Source organism: Calliopsis andreniformis, chromosome 9 (genome assembly GCF_051401765.1).
Source record: "Calliopsis andreniformis isolate RMS-2024a chromosome 9, iyCalAndr_principal, whole genome shotgun sequence".
Classification (NCBI taxonomy): Eukaryota; Metazoa; Arthropoda; class Insecta; order Hymenoptera; family Andrenidae; genus Calliopsis; species Calliopsis andreniformis.
Window position 1 is genome coordinate 15,741,037 of NC_135070.1, and position 25,940 is coordinate 15,766,976.

A 25,940-nucleotide genomic window follows, 5' to 3' on the forward strand; every position below is an offset into this window, starting at 1 on the left:
GGATGTGAACACACAACAACTACTAGCCTCGAATAAATTGTCCAGAAAAAGAGCGGAAAGTTAAGCCACCCTAGAAAATTCGGTTACGCTGTTGCGAATCACGAAGAGGAGACTCTGCAACGTAAAGATAACCTGTATGCAATGGTTAACAGGAAACAGAGGAAATATAAAATGAATTACGACTGGAACGGACACGTTTGCATAGCCCATCTTTTATGCTTAATACGGGAAAAATTCATGTTCGCGTCCCACCGTGGACAATGTTTTAATCCTGTCCCACTTTCATTCCGTATAATTCCACCAGCGATGGAAGATAAGGTAGATTAGCGAGCCTGAAAAACCGTGATCCAAGTGTGACCAACGCATGACTATAATTGCATAATTTTGAGTAACTAATTTGTTTATTCGTTGCAATATTTCCCACGGTACCTCGTTAACATATTATACAACAGGTATATCTAGCAGCGATATCTATAGCGTCGATATCTCTGATAGAACGATTTCAATAGCAACACTTTGGCAGTGATCTTTAGGTTTCCTTCAATTGCGCCTGACTCCCTCATTTGCAAGAACGATCTTAACAGACAACCGGATGCTTGACTCGATAGACGCTTGTTCCAACAATCTCATTACATATTATGTAAATCGTCTTCTCCAGAGCTGATTGGGGCCCGACTACAATACATAATGCACATGTGTGTACAGATATCTTAGGGCGTCTTTAAATTGGCCAGGTGGGATCGGCCATTTTCGTCATTATATTACGTGATTCTTGATTGAAGTACTGAACCGAGAATACACAAGCTTATGTTCGGTCAAGTAACAGCCTTTTGTATTCCTTTCACCAGGATTTGTAGTTAACAAAAACGGAGTTGGCATTTGAATACCTGAAGCCGTTTTCAAGCTGGCTGAACATTACCAGCTGATATCTTGCAATTTGTTCATACTGATGCTTCTCTTAAATTTGACTCACAATCTCCTCCAAAAATCGTTCTGAACTCAGTTCCCCCCTACCAGTGAATTATTCAAAACCATCGAGAAACTACTGTGTTGGCAAACTTTAGTCGATATAAAATTATTCCTATCTTCCGAAGATATCCTCTCAGTTCCCTTTAGTTGCTTTCCCATCCGACTGTGGAAATCCAATTTTATCATAAGCTTCGGTACCCACCCTCTCCCCATTCTCTCTGGTCCACTGATGCTCTCTGACTGTTGTCCCTTTCTTTTCCACGTCACCCTGCCCTGCGCCGTAAATAATAGGAACGAAACGTATGAAACTCCAGGAAGGACACGTGCGTCCAACGACTTCGTCTCCAAACCTTGCGTGCCATTATATATGATTTTGTTTAACATAAAATACCAATAAGGCAAGAGGCGTTCGTTTCACTTTCAGGCTGTTTGCATGTGAAACCGTATCCACGTGGATGGAATCAGGGAATTTGTGCTTGCTTGCTGAATTCCTTCGTGGAAATTAAATTTTGGTGGAGGATGAGCTGTAATGGCATTCTAGACATTTTTTCACGGAAGTTGGAAAATTCTAGTGTCACTTTTTCAGACTTCTCAGTTTGAAATAATGTAACAATTAAAGCGTGAAGACAAATGTGGAACGTGTTCTTTTTAAATATTGCTTCTACTATTTTATATGAGTTTTACTGGAGTCTTGGAAAAATCTCAATGTATTATGCCAAGGTTAATCCCATCAGCAATATGAATGAACCCAAAGTTATGCTTTTGTATTGCTTTCCTGAACTCGCCGCAATGCCGTTCAACATCCAGAAGCGCGTTCGCATCGAGAAAGGCAAAGAGAGGAACCGAATTAAGCGAAAGAGATCGTGTGTTCGGTACTTTGGAAGAATCGTAGAGAGAATGCCCGTAGAGAATGTGCATAAAACATACATTCCCCTCCTCTTGTATATACTCGGGAAATTGAAAAGGTGGATTCCTCTCGTGATTTCTTTTCCTCGGGTTTGCCCTTGCGGATACCTCCATGTTGTCTACCGGCTGTTTCAAACTGCATCGAATTTGTAGGGAAGAAGTTCCACGCTGCACTCAGGTGGAACGCGAAACATGAAATATGTACTAAAGTGTTATCTGGATTTGCTTGCGTGTCGCAGGCATTTTTGTTTGCTTTGGAAATCGCGGTGGAAAAGGAAATATTAGGTTGCTGGATCTCAAAATATCATCCAGATAGCTTCCTATTGCAATTTCACTTCAGTAGCGTACAAGCTTTTAAAAGGCACCCGTATTTGGTCGAGATAACTTTTGTACGAGATTGTTGAAATGTTAACAGCTGAAGTTAATCCTTACTTTCTTGAAAAATATGAAGATTTAGGAACTACTAAATTTTCAAAACCTTTTAAAATTGAATTTTCAAACGTTCTAATTTTATAATATTAGTATAAATATTTAAATTATTGACCGTTACTGTCCAAAAGCGAATATTGATATAGAGACTTGGAGACCCCTCCTCGTTGCTTCATAATCCACCACAGAATAAACTTCACTATCGCACTAATAATATTTGTTCCTATCTAACACTTCCCATAAAAGGAATACAATTTTTTATCTCCTACATAACAGCGAGTTCACAGAATATAATTCATCCGGTAACAACCAATCGCAGTCTAAGGCTGCGACGAGTATCTTTCAACACTGTCGTCCGTCAATTTCCATTATGAATTACGGCAAAGTCACAAAGAAGACGCTGGAAGCAACGTCACGAATTGTTTGCAGATCAAAGATACGTTTACGCTATTAATCACATCTATCAGTTCCGTTCGATGGAATTTCCTTAGATAGGGATCGGCTCATTCTTCATGCTGTCGCGTTTGCTTGCATGAACCTTATCCCGTGATTTGTCTCATCGCGAATACACACCCCCCTCTGGACGATGAAAAATACGCGTCGATCGCCTATGGGCAATATTATCGACCGAACGAATATTTTCTGAGCTGTACGAGAGACTTTCATGATCCGAGGCAAGCTACACTTATTTCGCGGAATCGAGTAGAATAAATTCCATAGCCGTATTACATTTTCTATCAGAGTTTCTTGAATGCGACGAAATGCCTTTAACGTCTCGGAATCAATTGCCATCTGAATGCTGGATTTCGTGCTGTTCGATGGCTCCTCCTCGACGAACGAGATATTTAATAAAATCCGTGGAAGGGACTCAATGAGGACGAAACTTCCAGGGCATTTTTTAATGGCGATCCGTCGCGATTTTATACGAGCTCCTGACATTTCATGAGGTGGTTATAAATTTCCATGGACGAGAGAGGCGATTTAAATATGAAGCGTCGTTAATGTTCAACTATTATTAGGTCCGGGAAGTGAATAAACAATATCGGATAATATCATCTGCAAGCCTGTTCATTTTAATATCCGTCGATTGTACTTGTGTCTTATGTTTATGTTTGATATACACGGATAATTGTGCATTTTATACAAGCTTGTTCACAAAATGCTAATACAATTTCAGAGATGAATTGAGGGAATGGAAATAATGAATTCAGTTTGTGTAAACTGTAAACACTTGACTTCTTTGATTTTCTTTCAGAATTGCTAATAGTTGTGTATTATATTATTGTATATATTATATTCACTACAATTTTTTATTATCTTAATGCCACATAAATGAAGGTTGTCAATAGCTGAAAAACGGTTTCTATATTTGTTTCAGGTACCACGTTTCGGAGTTATCATTTGGAATTACTAACGCAAACAGGATGACAATTTTAGTGAGTGTTTAAAATTTATAAAGCAACCCTCATATACCTTCATTCTTTCGTTATATAATTCAGACAAGAAATCATAGTAAATTAAGTCTCATTTTCACATAAATTGCATTCTCTGTAATACAAACAACTATTCATAAAAGGGAACAGAAAAATTCATACCGCTGATATATTATTCTCGTTAATAGCGGACAAACTAACTGTATTATACTTAAAAGTGAATATTTTAAGGAAGAAAATATACGAGCCTTATAAATAACGTCTTTCTCCGCCGGGGTTACGACCACCCATAAATGTCCACCACATTCGCGCCATTTAATTTACGTTTTTTTATAAAAATCGTAATCCGCCACGTAAAGTTTTTGCATCCATCATGATCGTATTCCAACGATGAATTTTCCGAGCATAATTAATGCAAATTTATTAATACATGAATTATAACCGAATCCCTCACCCCTGCCGAAAAAAGATCACTTTAATCAGATTACTCTGTAGGCCGAAAACGGAGGCGAATATTGAAGGAGCACCTGAGCGGATTAAAATTGAATTGTATTTTAAATTCATTTCGTAATGAGCACAGTTAAAGCGATCACGAGAATCGTCTGGCTTCTTTCATTTTCTGCCACCTTCGCGGTTAAAAATAAATTCTCGCATCATTTAATGCCCACTGAAGGTAGGGTTTATCTAGTTTCGAAACGTAAACAGGTTGCGTCACCGGAAAAGACCCAGGATAATTCCCAGCAAAGTACAGCGTCGTTACGACACACACTCGCGAACCACAGTCGCTTCGAGTATTTATCTCGTCGCGTCAACAACGAGATATTCCTTGTCGCGCAGCGAGGAATTTCAATTGCGCGAAATATACCCTCCTTTGCCTTATTACCATATCCTGCTCCACGTTCGTTCCTTCTTTTTTTAATTAACCCTGCTACGAACCACAAAGAACCATATGCATGAAAAGGTAGATATAATGAATTTTTAATTTGATATCAAGAGAGTTAGAATGTGTATATTAGTAATGATTTTCTTATACCGTGTTAATTGGAAATAGGAAAGTGTTATGTTAAGGATCATTCTACTGATTACAGTAGGTAATTACTACTGGCTACTAAATAGGGATCAAACGCGGGACTAAGAATATTATTAAAGAGAACGTTATTTAAATTTATAGGGATTAATGAATATCTACCTTTTCTCTTAAAATTCAACTGATTACAGACAGATAATCTACGAATTTCAATTAACTGGTAAAATACACTGTCGCACGCAGCTCTTTTCCAATCCCCAAGAATTTAAATGAACTAATCCTTTGATATTGCAAACGACAGCAATTGCAAGCAATAATGTGGCCACAAATTTGATATTATGCATAATTAACGACGTCCACTGGCTCATTCCGACCGACGAGTTATCCCTTAATCTCGATTTATCAACGAACCTCAATTTTCCTTTCTCCCGAACCGCGCCGCGAGTGGCTTAAATTAAAGCATCGGGGTAAACGCGGCTCCTCGCATTAAATTATGGAAAAGCTGTCTTCTTCTATCTAATTCCCCCGCCGCGGCGAGTTAAGCTGACGCTTGAAATTAAGCCAGCCTCTATAAATTCATTGTAAGGTAATTCTACTTACAGTTAACATAATTCTTGGATTTCCCTCCGCGGAAGTGAGACTCGAACAATCGACTTCGGTCAGCCTCTGGGGGTAGGGTCATTCCAAGTTCCACAGTACGAGGGTCGGTTTACTTTGAGTCTTGCTGGAAGAGGCTGGTTCTGTGGTCTTTTGCGATTTACTTTATCAAATTTGATATTAAAATCAACCGAGCCAGACTGTCGGTACCACTTAATTATGCATCAGTCTAGCCACGGAATCAACCGTATCCCAAGTAGTATCAGAAAGTCATGAGACTGGCATTCTTTGGTACTTCAACGTCACAGTGATTCTACATTCTTTACCATATCCGTATATATGCTAGTAGATGCATTCGAGAGAAGCATACCTAATATTGAAATGTACCACTTAGCAGATGCACAGTCGGCATCAATCTTACTTGAGACAATTAGTAGCTATTATAATAAAATGTAAATAAAATTTATCTCTAGACCAGAAACCACTTTACCTTGTCTTCACACACACGAAGAATCGTGAAAGCACGTACCAAGCACGTATTAAGAAAAGATAAACATTGATAAGTTTCCTCGAACGTGCTCCATCTCGCACTGAGACGTCTTTTACAACGAATGTACCACGTTAAGAACACGTCCCCAACTTTGACTACTACTAGCAATGAAATGAACACAAAAGTGATGGAAAATCACGGGACAGTCGATTACTCTTTCGTTTTCGGTCTGCCAAGGCGGAGATTTCGCGTCACCGGAAGCTTGCATTCAGCATCGGAGCTTGCGGCGACAAAGGCTTTTCAGTCGAACGAAGGACAATCAGTCGCAACGCGTTGTATCGCTACGTTGAACGGGACGAGCGTCTGCGCACAGAGGGCTGTTATAAACGAGACGAACATTATCGTTCCGCGTTGCAATGAGAAATAATGCATTCTCCGGAGAACGGAGCCGTTGCTCCTCGATCTGAAAGAAAACACGCGCAACCCGAGAATAAACTGTTTCGCATTCTTTCCCCAGTGTACGAGCAATCGCTCTTTCAACTCATCCGACTGTTTCCCAGACGCAACCATTTGTATTTTAACCTTTCACCCGATTTCTCGGCTCGTTTAATCCGTTCCGCTCATTCGATCTTCTCTTTGCCAGCAATTGATATTTAAATTAGAAGCCGGGCATTCCTTCCATGGATCGCTGGAGATACGAAAGCAGAGGCTACGATTGCGAAATTCTTGCAGACCTTTTGCGGATAAATAGACAGGGCGATTCGGGAAGAAAGGTTAATGTTCTGAGAGATGTTACACTTGGTCTAAGTTTTTACCGTGGCGCTTAGGTATAATTTGAAAATTTTAAATCAGGCGGTGAGTAATGAGAATTATTCTTTTTCGTGGGCCAAAAGTACGCGACAAGATCGAGACTGTGACTTGAACCAAGTTTCGTAGAAGGCTAAGCGATGTTAAGGATTAGAGGTCCTAGAGAAAGCAATCAATCGTGACGCGATACTCGAGGAACCACAAAAGGAAGAACAGACAGCGCGGCGCGAGCGAGTTTCGCCACGGAAAGAAATCTGGTATCGTGATTACTATAGCAGACACGATCGAGGAATTGGAATCACGCTTAAACACGGTAGGGCCGTTCTTTCTAATCCGCGACGAGACAAGAACCGGTCGATAAACGCGCTATATATCAGACACCAAGTGCACCGACGAGATGAGAAAGCCGAAAGGGCCGAAGGTAGAAGGGAGAAATCTGCAGGCGTTTGCTCTATTTAACCCTTTTCACGATACTTTTTTACACCTAGTGCATGTATCGAGTTTGAAGAGACTGCGAGCGATTTCAAAGATTCAAATTTTCAAATTTTCAAATTTCAAATTTTCAAATCTTTAAATTTTGAAATTTTTCAAATTTCGAATCTTCAAATTTTCAAATCTACACTCTTTGCCAGTATCTAAAAATAAGTAAATTTCAATTCACTAACAATCCTATACCCCAAACTTACAATGATTAAAACTACAAAATATCCGTTTCATTCGCCACTCCCACAATAAAATTAACAATCTTGACGCGCGATTGAAACTCCACCCGTTTCCAGACCAGAGTCCCCGCCACCTAGTCACTCACGATGCGTGATACTGTGTAATTTTATGCTCGCGAATCAATCGTGCAGAGAGCCGATCATTACCACATCAAACGTGCGCGTTCACTCCGCTTTTTCTGCAAGCATCGAAAAATGATCAGAACGAGAGAGCTCCGTTCCCTGTCGAAGAAAATACGCTCGTTCCGATCGGTCCCAGCCTCGTCGGGAATTAAGGAAAAGGAACGAGACGGGGAGGGAGGGATAAAAAAGAAAAGGGAAAGAAAATATCGTTCTCGAGCGTTATTCCAATTCCTCGAGTGCGTCTGCCCGGTAATCACTGCGCCGGATTTCTTTTGTGGATTTCTTTCTGTTGAGCTACACTCCGAGAGGAAGATACCATTCCTCCTCCTACCGTATCTCCCTTTACTATCGCGTTACAATCAATCGCTTTGTCTCGTCGAGTTGTAGTCCCTTTAAGCCGATACTCGAACAACAATATACCTGTACGGAATGATCCGTGAAATCGATACACGACTGTTTCTCGGTTTCGACTCCGATGGGATAAAATAAAAGGCCACCCAGAGTTCGAAGGCCCAGCGGACGGGGAACGCGGCTAGGAGCGCGTTAACGCGAAAACTGTCGTGGGAAAAATATTCGGAGGGAATCGACGCGATAAGCGGAAGATTTAAACGATACAGCGAAAGGGTGGATAAGTTTGAGGAAAATCTAGTTCAGTTGTTTGCTATTTAAATAGCAAATTAAGTGGAATTTAGCCTTAGCGACTTCCACCTACTCTTGTTACTCATAGTTATGTGTTTTTCAATTATACACAGTTTCGTTGATCCAGCATACGTACATAGTATCCTCGAGGAAATAAATACAGACTCTTTTGCCAGCAACGAGGGTGCCGATACTTAACACACGATTTCCTTCCTGGTCTCTAAACATCTCCAGAACGACAGGCAGCAAAAAGCTGTCAAAGCGGAGCAGCCGTAGGAATAGAAGGCGCCGTAAAGGAAAAAGGGTAGAGCGAACGTTCGAGCGAAAAATCTCCGACGGCCAAGACAATGGTCGGTGGTACAATGCTCGAATCATAGAAGCTGCTGGTGATTGCATAATCATAGCCTAGTAAACACGTAGAATGAGAACGAATCGTTACGTGAATGCCTGCTGGCTCGTCCGTGCGCTAGGTATAGTGTCTGCGGACGAAAAATCCGACATGGTGCTCGTGGACGTTCTAATGCCGTGCCGTGGTCGGCGAGCTGAGAGGTTTTCATCGTAGGCTATCCACGCTCGTGGGAATCAGGGCTTTTTATCGGGCATAGTCTGCTCTCTCTTTCCCCTTTCCTCCTTTTCCCCCTACCCTTCCCCACCTACCCATCTCTACCTCCCTCCCTCCCTCCCTCTCTGCCCGTTCTCCCCCTTTTTCTCACCTCTTTCTCTCTTACCCTCTTCGCCCCTTCCTCCTGGCTCCCTTTTCATCTCTCCTCTTCCTCTTTCTCCCTGCCTGGCTTTATACACGATATAGACCTTCTGCGGTATTACCGCGGGTATACAGGGTGTCTCGTCTAACGACCCTTATCCAATTCTCGCGTTTTCCAAAAATTCGTTTTTCAAATTCTACTCGTTCCGCCAGCTATCTCCATTCTTCCTCTGTTCGTTTATCTCGATGGCTTCACCCCGTGATGTCCCCTCTTGGTTTTCAGCTTTTTCAACTTGTGTGCTTGTCTTTTGTTCCCCTTTGGTTTGCCGAGTTGTGGGCGGGGATTTTCGAGCTTTTTGTTTACGATGCGATGGTATCGTAGTCTCGTCGTGATTTCAGAATTATTCAATTTCATTAACCACTTTGACTCAAAGGAGCCTGTAATACATGTTCGGAATAAAATGTGTCCTTGATTGTTACGCAACATGGAGCTCAAAATGCGAGCAAGTATCAAGGTAACCAATTTACTGCATCTAGTTCCTCTTCTGCTACCCATCGAGTCACTTACTCTCATTACTACTACCTGTGTCATTTACCAACAAAATGCAATAAATAAGACTCCTCTGTAAGTGCATATTAAAGGTCACAAGCATCATGGTCTCCCTACGTCTGATCGTTTAAATGTCCCCAGCATTTGAGGCGATCTACTCCGTTCGCGACACCCCATATACGCGTCGAGTCGTGGGCTTCCTCTTTCTCCTTCACGACCGCCACTTTAAATCCGCTGGCTCTCTGTCCCTCTCCTTTTCCCTCTTTCGAGGGAGGCGCGGCCGCTTCCTTCTCGCCGCAACTACCGTCATCGGTATTAGTTTCAGTTCGAAACTGACTAACTCCTCCGCAGGAAAAATCTGAACAGACGTGACTCGTCTCGGCTCCGCTCGGCTCGGTTTCATCCGGCTACTCCTCTGCCTCGCTCGCTACCGCACTTTCTGAAGTACGATTACGATACCACGGGAATCTGTTTAACGTTGAAAAACTACGCTGCCCGTGTTCACGTGAAATTGAACGTCGAGTGCCACTCGGTCCTCGAGTCGAATGCGGAACGGAAAAATGTTCAACTTGAGAATTTTCTTTCTTGCACGTTCGTTTACTTTTCTTCCACCCACTTTCTCTCTTCTGTTCTTCATAGCTTCTCTTTCTTTCTCTCTTTCTCTCTCTCTCTCTCTCTCTCTCTCTTTCCCCTCTTGCCCTCGAGTTTACTCGAAACGTTTTCTTCCGTACAACCGCGTAACGACGCATACAGACAGTGGTAAACTCGTGCCCGCATAGCTCAAAGAAATTTGTCATTTATGAAGGTAGCGCTGGCACAAGAATAACGTGAAAGGCCAACCGTCTGTCTGTCGTAAAGAGGCTTCTCCAATCGAAAGGTTTCTTTAGGCCGGCTCAGGATTTGCTCTGCTATTGACTTTTAAAGAAGGGATAGAAGCGATTCTTTTAATTGCGACCCGGTAACGAGGTTTCGTTCGTCCCCATTCGATTCAACGCTGTTTCACGATTCTGCCTCCCCCTCCACTCCGCGTAGAGTACGCTTTTCAATCGCATGCATGATCCTCCGCGTTAATTTTTTCTTCGTTCCGCTGCCGCTGCACCTGCTTGGAAATTGTTCAGCTTTTGGTAATGTATTCCTACTCGGTTACTTGAGAGCACGATGGGATTATTCTGTTTTAGTACTGGGGACGAGGTCGTGGTTGCTTGATGCAGCAGAGATTATTCGAATTAGTCTGAAGATGGAATGTTCGTTTTTTGCAGATGTTACATGCATATTGATTTATTGGTCTGCAATGCAGATTTTGGAGAGGAAGACGTATACACTGTTTTGGTTATTTCTTTAAGTTGTATCCATGTTTTTTAACTCTGATATTATAGTTGCGATTTTTAAGAGACGGAAGCTTAATCTATACTAAGTTTTTAAGATTTTTTTAATAGGACTTACCTATCTGTCCTGACCACTGATGACAAACTAAAGACCAAGTTGAATGATTTCCTTTCTTCGCGTCCACCGAGTAGTACAACCTGTAAAAATATGAAACATTAGTACCAAAAGAATAGTATCCCCTTTTGTCACATCTGATAAAGTTGAAAAGGCACTCGCGTAAAATTTTCCCCAGATTTTCAACTATTCCTCAGAAAAGTGTGTACATATGCCATGTTGATGGAGTCCTCAGCTCTGGTTTCATTAGCATCCCAAAAGTAAAGAGGCCAAGATCGCCGAAAAGATGAAAGGCAGCCCGTTCACCGCACAAAAGAGAAAGAATTTTGTGATCGTCATTTGTCATGCTGGTCATGATAACCTCCGTTTTCCCTTCATGTACCCGAAATCAGACGTACGATCGTTTCCTTGTTTTTCAAGCCCTACGTTTCGAGCGAACCGTGGTCTATCTGGCCATCTTTTTTTTTTCTTCTATAAGGAAAGGTTGCCCAACGATATTTGTACGACGGTTGCATTTTAATTAAGAGCTGATACCATCTCCAGAGAGTTTCGGTCAGCCGAGGTTTAAGGCGAACTAAAATAGGAGGGAGGATAAAGTTTACAAGTTGACGCAGCCAGAAAGAAAGTTCTACGGCGTTTCGTGAACAAGTCGCGTCCTTTCCAAGTCATACGCAAATACTTTAGCCTTTTCTACTCGAGGAAATTGTTCCATAAACCATGAACTTTAAACTTTTACTCTCGCAGATGCTACCGGCAGAGATCTCGGTTCAAGAATCTTTGGCTAATTGTAATTAATCTTTTAAGTTTGTTTATTAGCCTCCTCGATGTTATTCCTGTGAGAATCAGTTGTTGAGTAATTGGAGATTTTCTTACTTTGCACGAGAAACAGTAATTAACACGAAAAAAGTGGTAGTTTCAATATTTTAACAAGCCTGAAAGTAATAAAAATAGTTCCCTCGTTAAATGATCATAGATGAACTAGCTTACTACGCAATTAACGAAGAAAGATAGTTAAGGCACTTTAACACTTTTTACTCAACTCATGAGGACAGTAGGTCTACAAACTTTTGACCCGATTTTATACCAAGTAGTATCGCTTAGAAGTTCCCTTACTCAAACACATATGTTGCACAATAGTTCTGTGTATTTTCCATTAATATTTCAGACTCTCAACGTTTGCATACTCGACCCTCAGTAAATTGGCCTCGCAATCGCGTATCGTGCAAGGTGGGCCGAAAAAGGCCACAGAAAGAGTGCTTGCCTCCGTAATCCACGATCCAGGAATAATTTCCAGGGAATGGGGCAAAGAAAACTGTTGCACTCGTCCCAGACGACACCGCATTAGTTCCAGCAAACGCTGTAAGGCCACGGTACTTTGCCACGGCGGGCTGCAGTGGCAAAAACAAACGTCCTAGTCGAGTCTCGGGGACACGATTCGCTAGTGAAATGGAAACACTTATCTTCAGCCAGGTGGGAGAGTCAAAAGGAAGAAAAGCGAAAAGGATGGGAAAAAATGGTGGCTCGTTTCCCAAGTAAAATGCCGTTAAAAAAGGAGGGAAATAAAGGAGAAAAGAAAAAGTGGATGACAACGATGGCGGTAAGGAGCACGAAGGCAGCGGAGCGTCGAAACCGCAGGCTCGTGCGATTTGATAGCCGTAACCTTCCGGAAATATATTGAAACAGGATGTTGACTCCGCTTCCTCGGCGATGCGTTCGCCTTTACTCGAAGTTACTCCATTGGTTCTTCACTTTGTCGCTTGAGTTCTTAGTAGTGAGAGAGATTTAGTGGGATTTCAGTACCCAAAGACTTTGAGTGTCAATCAAGGATTACATATTTCACTTTTCTAAAAAAATTTTTCGATTCGAAACATCTCTATCCATGCAGAGTAAAACCAATTCAGTTGGGTTAAATGAGTTAATTTATCCTATTGAAACTAAGTAATTTTCTCCTTTGATATTGCAAAATTTTGCCACTTGAAAAATGAAATATAAATAAAAAGAGACGCTTTCCAATGCCCGAGGAATTTCAAAGATAGGAAAAATCGATTCCAGACACTTAGGAAATACTCCCAGTCAGTCGCTTTTCAATGCACACTAAGTTTACACTGCGCCACCCTTTTCCTGCCCCTCTCCCCTTTCCCCCTTCTTCCTGTGTATTCCTTTTACACGTAGGGCTTCTTACGTATCGCTCGATCATTGTTATCGGCAGCAGCAGAGGCGTAAAAGAATCCGGAGGTGGAGCACCGAGGCGTTTGCGGTATTCCTTTACGATCGTTCCACCCTTTAATCCTATCTGTCGGGAGATCGATCGATTTTGCCAAAAGCGAGGGGGATCGAAAGAGCTGAGTCACTCGAAGACATTCGATATCGGTTTCGGGACAGTGGTGAGGGAAGGGAAGTGACGACGGGGTGGCTCTGAAGTCTCGTTTTTGGAGTGGCTCCTGATGAACTACCACCGTAGCTCGGATCGTTCTTATCTTCCCTGCCTCTTTGCTATGGCTGCAATTTGTTCGCGATTTAAAACGATTCGGCAACTTTTTCGTAGTGTGCTGACCCCTGAGGTTCTTCGAGGAATTCTAATCTCTGTGCTAAACGACCTTCCGCGACCTTGCACATACATCTCGCGTTAAATGGAAAATCGAGTCCATGCATAATTTGGGAAAAATATGTGAATTGCTTTCAAAACTCAATTAATTTTGATTCTAGACGAATAGTATCTTCAATTTTTCCTGTAAATAACGAAAATAAATTGATTTTTAAATAGCGATTATGCTTGAAATAAAGTTCATACGACACTCTTTGCGAAACTCTACGAGGGACCAATCTGAGAATCAAGGGGTTAATAGACGTAATTTAGTGGACAGTAGTTGGCTTCGTCGGAACACTTGTAGTAGGCTCAAGCGCGAGTAAATGTCAAAGAACAATTGAAATTTCTACAGGCATAAAGGTTAATACTTTAATACTTTAATACCGCGAAATTCCTCCCCGCCGTAGCTCGTTACACGTACAATCAGCTCTGTGTAACTGTGAAACACGTGAAATCCATTTCACGCGGGATAACCGCGTCCTATCGATTTTCAAAAGCAATCTGTAGGCCGACGCGATCGAGGAAATACGATTTCCGTAAAGCAAACGAATTCTGAACGCGCTAAACGCCACGTACCAGCCTTGTAAATATATTTGCTGAATTTAATCTAGCACGCTGCTCTCGAACTCGCTGAGTTATGAGTTCAGAAAAGGACTACGGAATTCATTTACTTGCGAGACTGTTGATTCAAAAAATATTAGAAACATGAGACTTTTTCAAATATCAGTGAAAGATCATGGTTTAAAAAATTTTCAAAAATATACCTTTAGACCTACCCGACTCAAATTGAAACATTTTAATTCCCTACTCCAGCGAACCCGCAACTCTCCAGCTAAAATAATTTAATCTATCGCCCATCTTCCCCGAAGCACAGTACCTGAACCTCGTAACATACATTTCAGTCTACCCGGTATAAATAAAAAGTTGCTCGACCATCCGCCTAATCTAAAGTTTCGTTCGAGTGAAAAAGCGAGCACCCATTTTTACCCTCCGTTCACGTTGCGCTGTTCGAACAAAAGTTCCCGCGTCCCTGTTCCGCGGCAGATTTTAATATCATTTAGGACGTCGTCGACTGTGCCTCTCGCGAGTCAGGAACACATCGTGTGGGACGTTAGCCGGCATAAAACCTGAAACTTTCTCTTAATAACTCGCAACATAAATACCCAGGGCGGTCGGGTTCGGATAGAGTGAAAACCGGCGTGGAGTTGTCTGTAAGAAGAGTATAATTTACACCCCGTGCGAAAAACTGGCGCGCTGCTTAACACTGTTCCTTTTTTTCTACCCCCTCCCTCCTCCCAGGCCCTTTGCCACGGGGCTGCGTCGCGGGCGGGGAACTTTATTCGAAAATATCCGTTGAATTATTTTCTCTTAAGCCGTTTCTCGTTTAAATTAGAATTAAGCTGCGCGAAAAACTTCTCCCGACTCGCCCCCTTTTCTCTCGGGGTGCTCCACCCCCCCTCTTCCAGGTCGGAAGATATTCGCGGCGGACCGGAAGAAATTTCCATCGCGCAACAGTGACGAAGTGCCGACGCAATTTAAATCCGTATGCTTCTTTAACGCCCCGTTTGTCATTGTAAAAATTTCCCAGCGCCTAGGGAAAGCGGGAACATTCGGGAATAATGCCCCGCGGGAGCTGCGAACGCGCGAGGGTAATAAAATGTTGTTTCGGAAGACGGAGCGAGCGTGTCTGCCCAGTTCGCGTTTTAAAGATGACGATTCCGTTCCATCGGCTCAGACTTCTTAGCGGGCGAATTTTTCATGAAGTAAAAGTGGGTGAAATGGCTCCCTTCGGTGTGAAATATGGAGAGTGTTCTGAAATGCTGGACAGGTTGAATGTTCGTGAATTTGGGGATTGAAGGGAACCGAGAAGTCTTCTACTACGTTGTGGTATATAGGGAAATTTTTTGTGTGAGATTCAAATAATTAAAGTTCTATTGCGAAAGGAAATGACTTCGACTATTTTTAATAAATGTTTAGTATATTTATGCATTGATTCATTTGACTGTTTCGAGACCTATTTAAATATTTCTGAAGTTCTGTGGCAGGTGAAGAATCGAAAATGCAAATGTAGGTGGGAAGGGAGATGAGAGGTGAAGTCGAGAGAAAGATAGAGGAGGGTGAATGGTGAGAGATAAGTTTGAATCCACTTTGGTGGGTGGGAAGTACTTAAAATTTACACGTCGCCCTCCGTTCTCGTTTTGTCCTGCTGTCTTCTTATCTATCCTCGGCTGCGCATCTGAACGGAAAATAATGGACGCATTATTGCACTGTGTAGAAGCGTAACGCGTGTTACGTCCACGATTTCGTGCGGCATCGGAAATAACAAATGAGTTCGCTGGGTAAGAATACGAGGCTCGTTTGAAAAAAAATCGAGAACCATTTCTTCGGCGTGCATTGTGTCTACCGCGTGGCAAGCGCTCAACTCCATGTTACTGTGGTGATTTATGAGGGTAGCGCTGGCCAAAACGAAATATTTCGGTGTTCCAGACGATGCTATAATTGAGGAGTTCATTTTTTAATGGTCTCGTGGTTGCAGCATTCAAAATTACAAATTACAAATATGTGATCGACTGCGATATTGATCTTCAATGAAAGATCCAATAAAATATTTATTCATGTAATTGATTGCCGTAAAAGAGAAGTTTTTAAAGAAAACACTTTGTTTTATTTGTTTTAGCACTCTGGCCAACTACTTCCTGCATCTATAGCTTAATGGATCTCTTGGGGGAAAAAAGGAGGTCGATGTCCATAGAGATACCATAAAAAGCAGATAAAGCAGGTATATCTCTTGTATTTATTTCACTTCGGAACTAACAAATAGGTTCATCGAAAAATCTAGGAAACATCATTCTAGTCTAACTATTTTTAGAAACGTGGAATTTTGTTTAAAATTATATTAGTAGGTGGTAAAAAGTACTAGATGTGAAGCGAAAGCTTACAGAGGCGATCAATGATACAACTTTACCTACTCAAATAATTGAGCACGATGCAATTGATATCAGAGTTACTGAATCTAATTGGAAAATATCTTGAATGTTAATCAAATCAAATGCTCAATTAAATTCAAAATCGCCACGTTATGATATCATCAGGCCAATAACACTGATCAAACAGCATCCGCTGAGGTTCACATTTGCGTACCATAATGGCGTCGAAGAGGTAATATAATGCAGGGTTTTGATCTTGGAACTGATATATGGCACTCTGCTTGTATCGACAAACCAGAGATTTCGATATCCTAACTATACGTTTCATCAGCAGTAATTAATATCACTAACACAGATATACGATTAAACCATTACCTGATTTGCAACTGTGATATGCATGTTATTAAATGCCGCTCTAATTACAATTTTACAACTGGTACACGTGGGTGTGTCTCAGTCTTTAAAACCAAAAAGTGATAGGAATGAAATATCGACGACTTCGCAAGAGAGTGAAATAAATCAGCAGAATTATTTGCGAAACTGTGGCCTGTTAGAAACGAAATAAAGAGATATTTCTAATTAACACTTAATGGCCTTATTGCTTCATGGTCTAAAGATATTTACGGAGAGAAACCTGAGCAAGCATTCAAGAATCACAATCATCATTTTTCTGCCATGGGGAAAGACTGTTAACAATATAAATCACCGCGAAAATACCACAGTAATGACCCTAGGTATATACAGTACCTATTTACTTCAGTAGGCTCTTAAACTCTGAACGTTTCAATTCAACTCACACACATTGCAATTGATCTTTCATCTTCCTATCCAAATATGCAGGAAGTCCTGATCAATGCCTTTTCTAAAATACATTAAACCTCCGCAGTGACTACGATAGCCATAACCATAAAACTTCGCCGACACCGATTTTCCCGTCACAAAGACAGTTGGTTCCGTTGACGAGGCAACGTGTATCACGATAGCGACGCCGAGGATGGTGGCAGGCCAAGCGCGTTGCCGCATAGTAGGCGGAAGTAGGCTTGACCTACTTCAATCACGGCAAGAAAAGAAAAAAGTCTCTCGGCGGTTCTCCCCGGGGTCATGAGCCGCGGACGCCAGGAATTAAAACTTGTTCCTGTTGGTTGCCTTAGCGGGCACAGCCTGCCAATAGAAGTCACGTGCGCCTTCTGCGTGATTCCCCCCGTGTACACGAGCGACCCGTGTTTCTTGTACCTTTAAATTCCATCTGCATTTAATTTTCCTGCTTCTCCGAGGACGCCCCTTTGCTTGGCCTTCCCAGGGATTTCCAATCTTTTAAATGGCTCGCGCGTACCACTGTCTTATGCAAGCGATTATATTCGAGTTAATTGGTCGAACGGCTCCGTTTTTTATCTCGCACATTCCTCGGCCGAAATCGGAGCCCAAATGGAAGTACTGGGAAGCCAGTGACAACAGGAGCGATTTCTGAGGACTAATGGGGCGCTGGTATCGAAATCCTCCTGCAGTTTTAAGGCCTCGCGTAATCTAATTTTTGATGAGGAATTCTATGGGAAGGTGTCTTGTTAATTTGTGGAGTACATGAAAGATAACGTTTGGAAATATGTATGGATAAGTCTGTGAAAAAATGACAACGTTTGATGGACTGGATTTTTTTAAAAATATTCGAACCTTGTGAAGTGTGACTTGAGATATGACTTTTGTTTTACGTTAATGGTATTGTATATCAGTTCTGTCGAAAGCTTTGATATCATGTGAAAAAGGGATCAAGTTAGAGTAGAGTAAGTGCTCATATAGAAGAGTGAAAAATTCAGTTACTAAATCAAATTTTGTATGAAGTGCAAATGTTTTATGACACGAAACATGTACCTTCTATAGTGTAAGAATGTAGAGATATTTGTGAACTATAATCTGGAACAAGTATGTATGAATGTAGTTTAAAAATCGTAAAAAAGTTCAGTAATGCTATCAAAGGCGTGACGTCGAGTGTAAAAAGCCAGTAACTTTTCAAGTTTCTTCTTCAGAGTTACATGCACGCTAAGCAAAGCTAATATTTGCGTCTTTGATGTAGACACGCGTCCTGTTGCACATGTTTTTATAAAGTATTCCGACAACTCACGATTTTCCCTCCGAAAATCGTGCAATTAGTTTGAAATACGTGTTTACTATTAATTTTCATCGTTCCTAATTTTCATATGACTAACTACTTTGACAATTTATGAATCTGAGAGCTTTTTTCATCTTAAGAAATTATCATATCTGAAAATAAATTCACGTAAACAAATATATGATTTAATCTATTGTTATATAAAAGATTTGAATTTTTGTGCGACAAAAAAAAAAGACATGCGAAAAATGTTGTCCTTCGTGGCTACATTTCTACATGTAGGGCACACGAGATTTATTGATCTGTTTGAGCCAGAAGAAGGAGAAGCCAGATTTCCAAGGCTTTTTTAACGATCGTTCCCCAAGCATAAATCATCGTTTTCCCCGTGATTTATTTGCATTACCGTCTCGTGTCACGGAGGCGTGGCATGGGCGTGAATCCTTAGTGTCTGTTTTTAATTTAATTTATTACACGTACCACCGCCGATTCACAATCGCGCCGAAGAGGCTGTTAATTCCTCACGCTAGATTGTGTTTAGTAGCACGTAATTTTATTGTAGTTGATTGCGCGCACAGATAGCATTGAATTTATAAGCATATAAATTTCACTTCATTCGCCTCGTGGATATAGTTTCTGAGATGCAATTCGTTCTTTTTCAAAGAAATTATGATTTATCGCTCCTTGATTACCTTCTTGATTACTCCCTCAAAGAAACGCGTTCCGAGAAACATCACACCTTCCGTGTTAATTTTCAGTTTACACACGTCCTCACATTTAATTATGCACGACTCTCAAAAAACACAATTTACCAACAATTTCTTCATCATTCTGTCAGCAGGTTTCCACGTTACAACTTTTGCCCAGAATCCCATCCAACGTGTACTCGAAAAGGTTCTTTGAGACCTCGTTTTGGAACGGAAGGCTGACGGCGTTTCTGGATATTAAAGACTTGACGTAGCCCGGTAACAGTCTGAAATTCGCTGTTACATGCAGGGAAGTATGAGTGATACCAGCGAAGGAAAGAAAGGGGGCGAAAGAACACGAGTAGACAAATGGAGATTTGCTCGGAACGTTTCAATGAGAATAAACGAAACTGCGCGCCTTTTCATTCGGTCGCGTGAGCATTCTTTCCGTCCGTGTGCGTGTACAAGGATGCGAGAGAAAAGAAGAGTTTCAGAATGGAAAGACAAAAGGAGGGGGTGCACGAACAAGAAGCACTAAATCTAATTGCCCGGCGACGTCGTAGGGAACGGTCGACGAGACACTCTTGTTTCGCATCCTTTCTTTCTGAATCTATTGTTTCAATAATTTATCGAACTCTCTGGAGCTTAAGGTCTCTGTTACCTCTCCTAGAAGTTTACGTTCGAGATCGAGGTCCTAGTTTCTTTGAAGTTCTTCTTTGCTCTCAGCTTGAAATTAAATGTACGACACTGGCCAGGAGGAAGTATAAAAGCTAAATAATAGCAAGAGTGTTATACTGTCTGATGAATATATCGGAAGTTCCAATAGTTCTTGGAGAACTGGTTCCACAGAGTAAACAATATTGTTATATTTTATAGTATCCCGGTTGCATTTAATATTTTTCACTCTAGACCGTGACCTAGTTCGATAGCTTCTGAAATTCTATCGCCTTTCAATACTGACTGCAATAGTATCCTCATCCTGTGACCACAAAGCAAGCACCGCTGTATTTTGCGGTGTTGGTACACTTTATAATAAGTCAATCATGTTGCATGTCGTAAAACAACTTACGATGCATTAATTTTCTGATATGTATTCGCTAAAGCTTCCTTATTCCTTTCAATGAGATCCATCAGGCTCTTCAATTTATATTCATGTCCTTCAACCAGCTTCTATTTCGTCACATAATCTTTTGCACATAGAAGTACGCCCCGTTAAATTTTCTCGACGAATAAATTTTCCGAATGAATAGACTCCTCGCCACCGTCTAAGAGGCTAAAATCCATATTCCCGATTACTTCCAAGAAATTTCGAACGTCATCAGCTTGGCAAGTGCTTGCGCGGAGGCAGCAGAACAGCTCTGCTAATATTTCAGAAACGATAATTTCCTCCAGCATGCAGCATAATTTGCACAAGGCCAGAAGTACAATGGGGAAATTTGCATACGGTGTTTCTCGCGGTACTTCACGCGTCCAGTTAATCCAGTAATTTTAAATCCGCCTTCTTTCCCTTTAATCACCCCCGAAGTCCCGAAATTGCTGTCGGCCACAGTTCACCCTTTGTTAACGGCGCATTCACCGTCCCGTTTTCGGTGCTGCACGTTAAACGACCGTGGAAATCCCGGACATATTAAATGATCGTATAATTACGAATGTTTTCCCAAACCCCTTCGCCCATCCCCCGAGCAACTCGCCCCGTGTGCTCTCTTTGTGCAGCTCGCGCCGACTCTGGCCACCTTTTTATCCGAGGGGCCTCCAGAGACACCTCACGGTGTCTGGCCACGGACAGAAGAGGGTTAAATAAAGAGACGACAACGAGTCTCGAGGTCATTTCAAATCAATTTCAGCAACGCCGGGCATTTAAATTGAGGGTCTGACGTAACCCCTCGTCTCTCCTAGCGTTCGCATTCCTAGCCTCGCGTGTTCTCCTATCACTCTCCCGCTCCCTTCACTTCGCTCCACAGAGTCTTTCTATTCACTTCCATTTTCTACTTTTCCTTCTCTCCTGTCTCCTGCCCCTCCTTCCTTCCACTGCTCCTCCCCCTCTTTTCTTCTCACCTCGTCTCCTCAGCTTTCTTCCCTTCTTCAGCGTCACCGTGTCTCCTCTTCAGCCTCTCGTGCTCTTCCTCCTCCATTCAGTTCCGATGCCTTCTTTTCTTCGTTTTCCTCTGCTCCCCGGGCCTATGACCCTCCTCTGCTCTCTGTCCTCCGTTCTGTTCGCGCGAGCACGCATCCACGCATACGAAATGAATGCCCACTCTATCCGCTGATCCGTTCGCCGGCGCGTTCATAATCGCTCTCGTCATCGCGTGATCCTCGGCTGCGTAACCCCGAAGAAAAGCCGCTTTCACGAACGCCTGCCAAACTGCCCGCGGTCGTTACCCTTTTACGACGCCACGGGACTGAACTGTTCCGCGGCAGCCTATCGACCGCGACCCGATCTCGCTCCTGGCGTCGTTCAAAGTTAAGCCCAATTCGACGTTCCGCTCATTACAGCGATTGGGACGCGATCGGGATTTCCAGAGGCGCTGGATAGCATAAAAATAATGACAATCCAGCGGTGTTTGGCTTCGCAACGACCAAGTCTTTGGGGGTGTTTGGAGCAGAGTTTGGGGGATCCTGTGGACGGTGGTAGAATCGAGAGCGTCGTGAGTGGGCTTAAATTTTGAATGAGAGTGGATGGGACTGAAGTCTATGAAGAGTTTGATATCGAGAGGAAATAGCGGGTTTGAGTAGGTTCGACTTTATATGAAATTGGTAGAAATGAAGAATAGTCCTGTCGGCCGATGGATTATTTTATTACTCAAGAGGTTCATGAATTTAGTAATATCGTTAATGGAAAATGAAATTTAACTGGAAATTGTTGGTGATGGGAATTGAAGTAGGTATATCCTATTACGTATTTCCTTTATGACTCTAGAATATAAAAAGATTATGCTCAAGTAGAATTGAATCCTAATTGCACAGATTGGAGCTTTCAATGTATACCTGCTGTAAAACGCATTATCGTACATTTAAATTAATAAGAATCCTGCGGTTCACATTTACATAAATTCCACCCTAGCCAGTAGGAAATTGCAGTTTTAACCGGTTTTACGATTAAAATTACATGTCTTAAATTCGCTGTAATTTTATATGATCATTATTAGTATGCATGAAGTTACGCTAGTACCTACGTAAGTAACACGATACAAAGTGTGCCAATTACACAAGGTTCGACTGGATCGGATCTCTTGCCGCGTTGCGCGTAATACGAAACAGGGTAGGCTGAAACTTTTGCATCATAAATTTCGTAACTTAAGTCGATTGCATTTCATACGTGTCTGCAATTAAATACACCCTAGCCATTTCTTCTTTAATACAACATAATTAATACTCGAATTAATTTTCACGGGATCCCTAAGCATTTATTTTACTCCAAATTATTGAAATATGGTACTTCACTACAATATCCAAAATACTCGAAACTATTGTCCACGGTAGAATAATTAACACACCAGACGAAAAGTGGTAATCTAAAATCTCTCAACATTCAAGAACCGATCTCCGCAAATCAATCACGTAAACAGAGCTCTCGATCAAGCCAGAATCACGGCACGAGATTGCTTCAAAACCACTTCGCTGTTCATCCCTCATTTTAATAGATCCTGATCGCGCTAATGAAAATCACGAACCTGATTAAACTAAAACGCGAACCTCCGCTGCGAAATTATGCTCGGCAACTGTTGCGATCTAACGAATCCAAGGGGGTTGAGATGAAGAACGAGGGGAAGGGGAAGAAGAGCAATTAATCAATCGCTCGAAAGCGAGCAGCCGAAGGCCGAGTGGTGCGTGAAAGAATCGTCGGTCGAGATTTCCATCGAGTTGCAGCGAAACGATAAAAAAAAAAGAGGAAAAACAAACAGGAACAGGGAAATAAACGAGAGCCAGAAACGAAACAAATGGGAGAGCCGAAGGAGGATGAAGCGGCGAATCGGGGTGAGGATTTTGATCGGGAAAGATTGGAAAAATGGAAACGGGCCGAGCCGATAAGAGAATCGAACGGACATCGGTCAGATGTACAGGGTGGACCAGGAAATTGGAACGCGCCGTTATTCCTGTTCCAGCTGGAAAGACAATGATAGAGGAGACCGTTGAATACTGTGATAAAACCCATCTTTTCATGTCTAGCAAGTCGGAAAGGAATTCAAATTGGACAAATGTATATACGAACTTTCTTCAGTACCTTCATGTTCTCAATTTATCGCTAAAATTATATCTATGCGTCTTGACACTCGCAGAATACTTTCTGTGTCTTCAGGCATAATGGTTCAAGAGATAAGAGATGACTGAGACCTGAAACCTAGTCAAATTTTTAAACAGAATTTTAATCCATTGAACAAGAAGTAAAAACACTAGAATATTTTTACCCTCCTGCTTTCGACATCCCCTTCATGCATTCCAACATTCTATCCACCTTTTGGAGCACCCTATGAATCTATCACCCTATGAATCTATCACCCTATGGAACCATGGAACTTACTTCAAAACGACCCCATTTCCTTTGAGCGACCGATTCTCAATTCCTTCCAAGTCACCCTGTGTATTATATCCATCAAGAAAGCAATCCTGTTACATCAAGGGAGCAACGATCCCTCCCAGTGGAGCGATTCACCCTGTATAGTGGCGAAACGAATGGCCCGTTTGATCGAGAAGATCCGCGACAGGGAAACCAGCTCGTTGACACGGACATTTGCAATCGGAGATACTCAGGTGTTGCGGACGACCACGGGCGAGCAGACTGTAACACGGATGTAGGGGGCCGACAGGAAGGAGCGAGTCGAAGGTAGACGATGGTAATGGTGAAACTATCTTGAGGTTATGCTCCGGTCACTGACATCCAGCCGTGACGCTATATTCTCTTCTCCTGGACACCGACTTGCCCTCTGACAGTCGGCGTCTGCAAATTGCCCGGGCCTCTCTTTCACGATCTCTCCCGCTGCCCTCGTCCAACCTCCGCTGCACGAGCTGGATAACGAGATGTGTGTCCGTGGCATGGAAAAATGCGAGATTCACGCGGAAGCAACGGCCGAGCCGGATGGTTCTTTTGCACCATTTTCTGGATTTGCACTACAAAGCAGGGAACGCTCGGGTCGGGTTGCCTCCGAGGCACGTGTGTCCTTTTAATTGAACCTGGTCGCTTCGGTTGCTGATCGAAACACAGAGATTCGGTGTCGATGTGCTCGTTGCAAATGGCTGGGGAATGCATTTGAAATAGTTGGGGGTTTTGTGAGCGTAGAAATTGGTGAAAGGGTATAGTAACTTCATTAGTCAGCTATGATAAGCATTGGGTGGGAGTATCTATGAAAATAGACACTCTTTTAAATAGAGGATTTTAAGTAAATATTTTTTATCGATGAAATAAAAGATACAGTGCAGTAGGACAAAAGATATCCTGCTTTAGAATTTATTAATTTACCTCTCTTCAAATTTGTATGAGAAATTGATATGATCGAATTATTGCGTTAAAGATTTTCTACGATCAATTGAGATGAAATATGCAAGTAGCATGTTAAGAGTTATTTCAATATAAATTTCCATCATCTAGAAAATAACAGATTAATATCCATCGATTAATTTCAGATTGATTGATCTTTAACAGCCCCTCGGATACATTTAAGTTGCTATTAGATGCACTTATAGGATGGCTGGTAGCATAGCATAAACTGTGGTAATCGGTTTAGTGGCCCTCGTTTACGGTCGATCAGATATTTAGTAAAGTGCATGTAACGATAATATTACATGCCGGATTCTAATATCGGGGAAACGAAATAATCTGTTGCGCCAAGAAAAGTGATCTCTTCGATAACAAAATAATCTACCTTTATATCAGTAATTAACCATTCTATATATATGAGATTAAACGATGCTTCAAAACGTAAAATTTCTGCTCTACTTTTAAAATGTTTCATAGATTTGAAAAATTTTGTATCAGAAAATAATAGACTTACTAAGATAACATTTCTCTCAGAATTCTCCATTGAGCAGCTATTTGATTTTCATATATTCTCGTTCAAGTAGTCTTCAAAGATCAAAGATTTGTGTACCCGTAGTATATCCGATGATAAGCGAGTACCCATGAAATATTTGCAGCCGAAATAAAATCTATTGGTAAATATCACGCGTCCTTTCAATTCTGTTTCAGACGGAGCTGAACAATGGAGGCTCGAGTGTCGTCTCGAGGGAAAAGGAAGAAAGAGTCAAAAGTAGGATGATCCGTGAACAGACTTGATTCGTTGGCCGCCATTGCTGAGTGCAGCTTCGGAGTTCTCTACACTCTTCACTTCTTTCTTCCTCCATTCTTCCTCGCAAGCACCCTATTTTCCTACGGCTTCTAATGGCTCTTGAGAGCCCCCGTCTTATCGGTAACCCGTTTTCCCGGGTCTTTTCTCAATGAAGAATCTGCAGTTCTATGTTCTAGTGTCCTTATGGATGTCGCAGGAACGTGATTGCATAAATTGAGGGAAAAAGGAACGCGACACCGAGGACGGATACGCGCAAAACTCGAACGTTACGGACGGGCCTGACTCTTTGCTCTGCCCGTACTTTTTCCTCTGGGTGAGCAAAGTTTCAGGTGTGTCTGTGGCCGTCTATCGTTGTGAATCTTGGAAGCCTGGACGAACCAATATGGTCAAAAAGCGTTCACTTTGACTTCTACAGACTTCGAATGCAAGAGTACTCAAAACTCGAGCACTGGAACATCAAGCTTTTGACGAAGAATTGGACAACGTATCAGTGAAATGCAAGGCAAATTATGCAATTCGAAAT

At 42.0% G+C, this 25,940-nt stretch overlaps 1 long non-coding RNA gene across 1 annotated transcript; it reads left to right on the forward strand.

Moving 5' to 3' along the window:
• Positions 1–16,528: 16,528 nt before the first annotated feature.
• Positions 16,529–18,624, forward strand: LOC143184111 (uncharacterized). Its single transcript, XR_013002722.1, has 2 exons — positions 16,529–17,083; positions 17,236–18,624. It is a non-coding gene; the product is annotated as an uncharacterized LOC143184111 (long non-coding RNA).
• The last annotated feature ends 7,316 nt before the right edge of the window (positions 18,625–25,940 follow it).